This window comes from Rhodamnia argentea, chromosome 2 (genome assembly GCF_020921035.1).
Source record: "Rhodamnia argentea isolate NSW1041297 chromosome 2, ASM2092103v1, whole genome shotgun sequence".
NCBI lineage: Eukaryota > Viridiplantae > Streptophyta > Magnoliopsida > Myrtales > Myrtaceae > Rhodamnia > Rhodamnia argentea.
This window is the reverse complement of record NC_063151.1, coordinates 19,712,953-19,720,633: the sequence shown is the minus strand read 5'-3', so window position 1 is coordinate 19,720,633 and position 7,681 is coordinate 19,712,953.

The window sequence follows — 7,681 nt, the reverse complement described above, 5'->3', positions numbered from 1 at the left end:
GCAAGGATGGCCTTATTTTCAGTATAAAATCTTTCGGTACATCAAAGCCACAATGCAATTTCATACATCCAGAATGCAGCAGCGAGACAAACAGTGATATCTGCATAAGTTGCTCACCGATAAAGAGTCAAACCTCTTTGTGAAAATGCCTATAACAGAAGCCCCCATGAACATGAGGTTTTCAAAGCATCAGACACAAAAGGCATGCCATTAACATGGAACGTTGCCCACTTGTATATCTATTATCAATTAATGCATACTGACGCTCCAGAACAGAAGCCTTTGCATTATACCAACAGATGAAGATGCTCCAGAACAGAAGCCTTTGCATGATGTCAATAGATGCACACTAATGGTAATCGGCAGATAATCCCATCAAACCTTTATCCTGCCTCTTTGCCGAAGGGAGAAAATGAATCAATGGTATATAACTAATGTTTTCCAACCAGAGGATTCAGAAACAGGTGAAATATTCAATCAAAAAGTTGACGCTCCCTACCACAGAGATGCACAGAAAGGAGAGAAAGCTGGTCATGAAAGAGACGACAAGTAAGCTTGTGAAACAATAAAAAACATGCATGATACACTTGGAGCTCAATTTATCACATGCACTCCATATGACAAACACAAAGGGGAACCAACCCTTATAATAGACAACAATAGTCCATACGAATTATATACTCTGATGACTTGATGGATGTGTTGCCAGTGAGATGTTCTTGCAAAATGTGTCAGTTTTGTCAAAGTCGAAAGTGTTTGGAGTTTAGTTTGTCAAAAGCAATGGATATAGAGGCCAAGAATTTAGACCATGTTTAAGATTGAAGTGTAAATTGTATAATACGCACATATGTGCGTATTAGGTAGACTTTTTTTACTTTTTCGGTCAGTGTCTGGATCCTTGGGATCCTCAAATATCTCCCTCCAAAAAATCATCAAGCTTGCCAGAAGACTCTTTTTTGCTTGCCATCTAGCAACTTGCTTTCCACATATCAACATCTTTGACCTGAAACCATGCTCCACATATATGGCATGAATCCAACCATCTCAAATTGAAAATCTACAAGCAAGGACTCCCACGGGCACCACTAAAGCTGATTGACATGTTTCATTGTCTGTCCAGCTACAATTTGCATTTCAAATCAATAGTTAACCAGCTTCAGCTCCCAACTCAAATCAGAAAAGATGCATTATTAATCAACATAACAATATAACATGTGACAGAGTCAAACATGTCTCAAGTTCACACCAGCAGAAGATATTAACATTGCACAAACTTAACCTTCACATATAAGCTATACAAGGGGGCAAATTACATAAAAACCAAGAATTATTGCTTCTATGGAATTTACTATGAAGGCTAAGCAGTTCAAAATGGTTCCCTATGATGATCAAACAGTTCAATAATGAGCGATCTAACTTAACTAACATAGGCCTTCCTCTCGTAAAGCCAAAGACGCCCCAAAGACAACGTAAAGATGACAAAATAGTACTATTCTAACATAGAGAAACAACCTCACAAGAGATCAACCCAGGAAAAGGATGAAAAGAAAGATTCACAGGTGGATAAAACATAGTTTGAAAACCCTGCAAAACCAGTAATCAACACAAGATGAAATCCGGACTGCATACTAAGAAAGTCTCCTTGTATAAAGCAAATGATACCAGCTATGGAACCACTTGTCGGGTGTTTTAGCTCTACTATCACTGATCAAATGTGGCGGTGGTAACACAAGGAGATTATAAAAGACAAATCAGGACATCCTTATACCAGATTAAGGTACAGGTATAACGTTCACAGAAAATATATTGGAAGGTGTTAAGGCAACAGTTCAAGACTTCCATGATTTACAGCCCATTTAGCTTTCACGAGCCCAAATCTGGGGAAAATATCTTACAGACTCTCGGGAGGGGGCCCTCCCTACCTTACGGTTCTAGGAAAATTTTCCATTTCTTCTCCATTGCCTACTTGGTGGTACCATCACCATCATACACACTTTTCGCTTCTGTACAAGTAATACATACTCTTTTCTATCCAAGAGTCCTCTAAAATATTTCTCTGGGATAAAACCCACTTGATTGTCTTAAAAATACATGCCCGTTACCTCCACCGACATTTTTTATAACTATCTCCCCGAGCTTCTTTGATGTGGCTCATTAGCTAGTCCATTCGTAGTTGGCACAGTCCTGAATGTCCATCGTTCTTGTAGAGAGAAATAAAAGTGTTTTTCCTTCATTCATGCAGCTTCTTCTTTGATTTTTAAATTGTGTTCAAAAGGTTTAGAATCCAAGATTGGAGATCTCGCCTTTAACCTTCCACACTTCAATGGTTACACCATGGGTCTACCGCTTCCCAATTCTTTTTCTTTATCAGAGCTCTAGAAACTTTTCAGTCCCGTATTTGTCAATGGAAGGAGTTTCTACACTCTTGCAAATTATCCAGTTCCCCCCTGTGAAGTACTTCTCTTGTAACATTCCATTAAAGAGCATACGAAAATACTCCATTTGTTTCAAAACTGCTTCTTCAACAACTAGGGCTTTCTCTCCTTGTCCTTAACTCATCTCAACCTGGTTAGATCTCTTGTCCTTTTTTTTTTTTCTTTTTTTTTGCTCTAGCCAACTTGTGCACGTACTTTTCTTCTTCTTTGGTGCTCGAAAGATTGTAAACATCATTGATTGTGGCTAGCTTCATTGCACTTATAGCTTTCTCGTTCTTTGCCGTATGTGCTCGAGGCCATGCAATGTGTCATTTCTAAGCGATGACCTAGTTTCTGCGCAATATTGCAACGAGGACTCAGTTCATAGAGATTCAACTGTAGAAAAAGGAGAGCCCATTGTCAGCTACCTGCGACACATCTCCCTACCTCCTTTATCCGAGCCTACCCAGCCATGTAAGATAACTCATACCTTAATTGAGTTTGGCTTAAAGCATTTAATATATTTTATCTAGCAGGTCTTAACTTTTCATCGCTAATATCTCTACTAACCTCTGATCAAAGAGAAATGCTTTTACTTGGCTTCACTTGGCTTGCCACCATGATTCATGCTACACATAATTATGATTAGGATCAAGAAGAGATAAAAACTAGCAATTCAAGTAGGAGTAGTGCAACCAAGAAATGTTTGAAAGAAGTAATGCCTAAAAGGCCTAAACGGTTCCCTAAATATATCCTTCTAGATGGCTCAACTCTTGATCTGCTTTGACAAAAGGGATAGTCGAACCTAATGGTCATGTCGGGTCACCTAATATATAAGATATTCTATATACTATTTGGCAATTGATGAGTGTTCCTAAATAGGATTGGGCAGTTATCAGGCGCATTATACTAGATAAAAAACACGTCTAGAATTTATCTACGTTCTTGAAAGGCAAATGCAAAAACCACGACCATTTCTTGCCATATCAAGAAAGAAAGATGACTTAACATTGGCAAAATCAGCCTTAAAGGTAGATGAAAATAGTGAATGAATCTTAATCAATCAACAGCATGACCCGATGGCAAGTACAGACATGGACAAAATCCATCTGAGGAGACAACTAAGCAGTATTCACCCCTTGTTTTTTTTTTTGGTCGAAAGCAGTATTCACCCATTCATTTCCCATTATGTACAGGACCATATAAAGTAGTATTCACCTGTTCATTTCCCATTATATGGCCCTTTTCTCTTTAGCCACTCAATCTCCTAATTTAAAGTCAAAGCTGGTGCATGTCCTGATTAGCAACCAATGTAATTGAGAAAACAAGATTTAGAACAATAAAAACTAACTCGACATTACACCCGCCAACAACATCATGTAAGCTATTATCCCATTCGATCACCAAAAGAGGCGCGAGTACACGAACTACTTAACATAGACTATCTTGCTAGACTCTGCAATACGTGGCAGTACTCCACAAGTTCAAACCCTCAGTCAAGAGTCTAAGCTCTCCACCAGATTATCAGAATTCAGAACCCTCCATGGCATTCAAGCAGCTGCAGAATATTGCCCGTTGACCACCAACCATATGGTGATTGAATAGGACTGGCTACATGAATCATAATCATCATAACTACAGATTGGCTAGACTATACTTAGTCTGAAGTATTCTTCCCACAGAAAAAAGTTGCATATTTTATACACGAGACAAACTTAGACAAGCTCACTCCATCGTCATCCACGAGCTAAAAAAGAGTAAACCCATGTCTAGGACAGCCTCACCTCCGAGATCACACCGCTCGGGGTAGTCAACTAAGAACCAATAGCAAAGTCAACCTCAATCAGCATTCGTTAGAAAGAGAGGAGGAAAACAAACAAAAAAAAAAACTTGCTCGCAAAAAATTGAACAACAAGACATCCGTCTTTCAATGCCGACCAACTAGACATTAAAGGTTCGCAACGTAAGAACGATACTAGGATTTCGCTTTGATCATGAAGCAAAACGAATAGAATGCAGAAGCGGAATGAGCAATCGATTGCAACTGGGCTGAAAAATGAACCGTGATCAGCCAACGAAAAGTCCCAGGTCGTCGTGTTACCGAAGTCGCGCGGAGGACGCAAGACCGCGAGCTCAAACGCTTCCATAGCCCTTGGCCCGCTTCTGGCTTCCATGGCAGAACCGCCGGAAGCAGTCGAGGGGGCTGGACCGGGATACTGGTTGTTGACCGTTTGTTGACCATGGACGAAGGCAAATCGGATTTTTCTCCTTTTTCTTCCGACAATAACGCGGACATCCACCTATGGTCTTTACCTAGTAGCCACATCAGAGCCATTCAAAATAAATAAAGATACAAATAAAAATAAAACAAGTGAAAAAACCCATTATCTAATTAAATGCCGAGCTAATGTGTTTTTTTTTTTTTCGGGAACGGACACCTCCGTTTCATACGAAAAAGAGTACATAGATTTTAATACAAAGATGAGACTGAAATGCTGAGCTAATGTTAAGAAGCTACGTGCTCACACGATTTCGCCTTTGTTCATATCTTCTCATCGACGACATCGAGAATTTATGTCAGGTATCGCAATTTTGCAATTCAATACGTGTCCGGTATCAATCGAAAATAAAAGCTTGTTGCTTGTGCGAATCCCAAATGACAAAAGGGGTCTTTGTTTTCATCCTTAATTTCCCTCGTTTGACTTCATCAATAAATGGCTTGATCGAGGAAGTGCAAATCAGTTCAACTGGGAAAAATGGGCTGCTCATAGTGGACTGCTTAGAGCTCTTATCAGCCCATCCAAACATCCGTTCGGCCCATCTTCCCAGGGCCTGTAATGCAGCGGCGGATTGGGTGTCGCGAAAGCCCAGAGGGCTTTGTTGTCTTTCTCGAAATTTGACCACGAGAAGCACGCCATGCAGTTTGACCGTTGACGAGTCGCAGACAACGGCACGTCACGTCTACGACCCGATGACCTATCACGACTATGACCCGGACGGGGATGGCTACAACCGCGACGTGGCCAACTGTCTCGGCTCTGCTTCACGAGCGATGGCAACGACGACAAGGGCGCGTAATGGAAGCTCGAGAAACGGCCACAAATAACACGGCCGACTTGCAAACAGCGACCTGTCACGACTATGTCTGGAATGGCTACGACCGTGGCGTGGCCAACTTCCTCAGCTCTGCTCCACGAACGGCGATGAGCAGGGTGCATAGTGGAAATTCAAAGAAATGGCCGCGAGAAGCATGCCAGTGCGGTCTCATTATGGATGACTCACGTGTTTGAATGTTTAAAAAGCAAATTACGTATTCATCTAACAGTTTAAGGTTTTAGAATAGTTAGCAATGATTCAATGAAATCTTGTATTGTACTAGAATCCTTTATTCAAATATTTCTTGATTTCTTATCGAGTGAGGAGGCGGGGCGTGCTTTGTTTGCTCACAATGCGTTGGATTGGAACATTAGCGGTCAAATCTGAAACAGTGAACAAGGTCCACCAGAGATGTAGAACATGGACCGCCGTCGGGAAAACGGGGGATTTGCATTCACGAGCTTGGGTCTCCAAATCAACTAGTGATTGACTCGAACCTGCATAGTACAAAGGCTAAGAAAAAGACAAATTTCTGGCGGCCAAAATCCTGGATGCCACCTCCTAATTTAATAAGTTAGTACACAAGATGTCGACTTTTGAACAATGTATATCAATCTTATCCGCGATGACTGGACGGTGCGACATCTGCGTACGGATCTCGGCCCCGATGACATAGTTCAAGGTCGCGCCGTAATGATCTAGATCGATTTTCGACAAGGTAATTTCCTCGAGAACTCCTCTTCGCCGTATGAATGTTTAGTGTCTAGTCGGATTGAAATGATCCATTTAGTCTGCGGAGCAAGAACTATCCCACACCGTTCTTTATTGACCGACGCTTGTTTGAACATGACCAATTCCACATCTGTTTGTTAGGCTTTTGGAATGTTATAATCCTGATGCTTGAGATCATTCCAAGAAAAATCAAACGCACGGTTGCAGAAAAACTAAGCGAAGCTTTCGGAAGGAATCGTCGTGGCTGATGGGGATATTTCTCCCGTTGTCCTCTCTCTCTTTGTTTCCTTCTTTCTTTTTTTGTTGAATTTGTCCTCTCTTTCTTGAATAGTAAAATAAGGGTGTGCCATGTGACACGGGCCAGTTGTTCCATGTCTCTCGTACGATGCGGGGGACCGAACAACTTGTGTCCTTGTGTTCTTCCACATTCGTATAACCTTAAAGTGGCGCTTGTTGGTGCCAACATAATGAGTGAGCGATGCAGAGGGGAAAAAGCAATTGGGCCCGCGGAAGTGGTGTCAGAACGGTTTATGTTAGGAGTTAGAGGATTAGATAGAATACGTCCCTTAGGAGCACCGAAGCGGGATTAGCCTCTCGTGTACAAACCGGTGGGAAGCTAATGCCGCTTTCCCGATGAGGCCATGGCAAATCGAAATCAATTGCAGTGCCTAAAGTAGTATGCTCGTCTTGCTTAATGTATTAGAAGCCCGAGCTAAGTTGGGCATGGTATAATCGGATATGGGAAAGACACTTGCCTAACTATTATATGGAACGACATAAGAAAAGAAAGGCTGGCTTAGCTTGGCTAGCAAGGCACCTCACGCATCTTTCAAAAGTAACAAAAAAAAGGCTGCATCGACATTTTTCCATTAGCCAAATTAGATTTTGATTGGGTGAATTGCAACAAATATGTACCCCAATCAAATGAGGGATAGGTCGCATATTTTTCACCTTCGAATTTCGGATGGTGCGATTTGTTGACTCAAAGTTTTAAAGCTATTGTACATTATTTCTATGTGAGGAGTTGCCAATGGCCTTTTAGGGTCGGCTAGAAAATCAAGTGACGTATGGAATTGTACCTAACTTCCTACGCAACCGGGGACATAGGATCTAAGACTTGATTACACTAATTATCTAACTAGTGCCATTTCGATAGCTAAACTTGATTATTCATCTACCAAGGTGTCCATGCAGTCTTAATACAAAAGTATGGATCCTAAAGTTCTTATACGCTAAGTGTCCATACAAATATTTTGTGTTTATTATGATCCTAGTGTGTGGCCAAACCATCCAACCAGGCTAAACGAAATAAGAAAAACTCATTCAAGGAAATGCATAGAAATTCAGGGAACCTTTCCTTTTAACTAGCGAAGGCAAGCCGCCGATACGTCAAGTTAAGATTCCAGCGGAGTGAAATCAAATACATCAAAGACGGTAAC